General features: G+C 41.0%; 1 non-coding gene across 1 annotated transcript; it reads left to right on the plus strand.

Annotated features, from left to right (window-relative positions):
* The first annotated feature begins 362 nt into the window (after nt 1-362).
* Nucleotides 363-495, plus strand: LOC125998444 (small nucleolar RNA SNORA51). Its single transcript, XR_007492012.1, has one exon. It is a non-coding gene; the product is annotated as a small nucleolar RNA SNORA51 (small nucleolar RNA).
* Nucleotides 496-942: the final 447 nt, after the last annotated feature.

Below are 942 nucleotides of genomic sequence, written 5' to 3' on the forward strand. Positions count from 1 at the left end.
AAAAGAAAAGCAAAAAAAAAAAAACAAAAAAACAAAAAACAGAGGGAGAGAGAAACACAGAATGGCCTCGTTCATCGTGGGTTTTGAAAAAATGAAAAATATTTGTGTAATGATTCTCAGAGACAAAACAGAGGAGGACTGGAGGGTCCAGCTCCTGACATGAAGCTCACCACAGGGATCGTTTAGTGCAGTCACAGAAATAATAACACTGAGAACTATCATAACAAAATGTGACTGAATGAGGGAAGTAGAAAGCCTGTCTAGAGTACGGGCCATTGTGGGGTGGGGAGGAAGGACACTTGGAATATCGGTCATGGGAATGTTGCACTGGTGAAGGATTTTATATAATCAAAAAAAGATAAGGCCTCCCAATTCTTACCACAGGCTGTGTTCTTTACACTGACTGTATAGAAAGAGGAGGTATAGTAAATGCACCCCATATACACCTCAACACAGGCCCTTTGCCTGGTCTGTATTGTGAATTGGGGGACAAAAAAAAAAGAATAGAAAAATTTTTTTGCCTTTAGGACCACACCCTGCTGTGGTTAGGGGTTTCTCCTGCCTTTGCACTCAGAACTTACTCCTGATGGTTCATAGGAGGAGCCATAAGAAATCGAACTCAGATTGGCCTTGTGTAAGGCAAGCATCTTACCCTCTGTAATATCTCTCTAGCCCCTTAACATTTTATTTATTTATTTATTTATTTATTTATTTATTTATTTAGTTTTTGGGCCACACCCGGCATTGCTCAGGGGTCACTCTTGGCTGTCTGCTCAGAAATAGCTCCTGGCAGGCACAGGGGACCATATGGGACACTGGGGTTCGAACCAACCACCTTTGGTCCTGGATCGGCTGCTTGCAAGGCTATCTCTCCGGGCCCAACATTTTTATTTTTAACTGAAGTATAAATTATTTCAATCATAATATAGTAATGTATTGCTT

This window comes from Suncus etruscus, chromosome 20 (assembly GCF_024139225.1).
Source record: "Suncus etruscus isolate mSunEtr1 chromosome 20, mSunEtr1.pri.cur, whole genome shotgun sequence".
NCBI lineage: Eukaryota > Metazoa > Chordata > Mammalia > Eulipotyphla > Soricidae > Suncus > Suncus etruscus.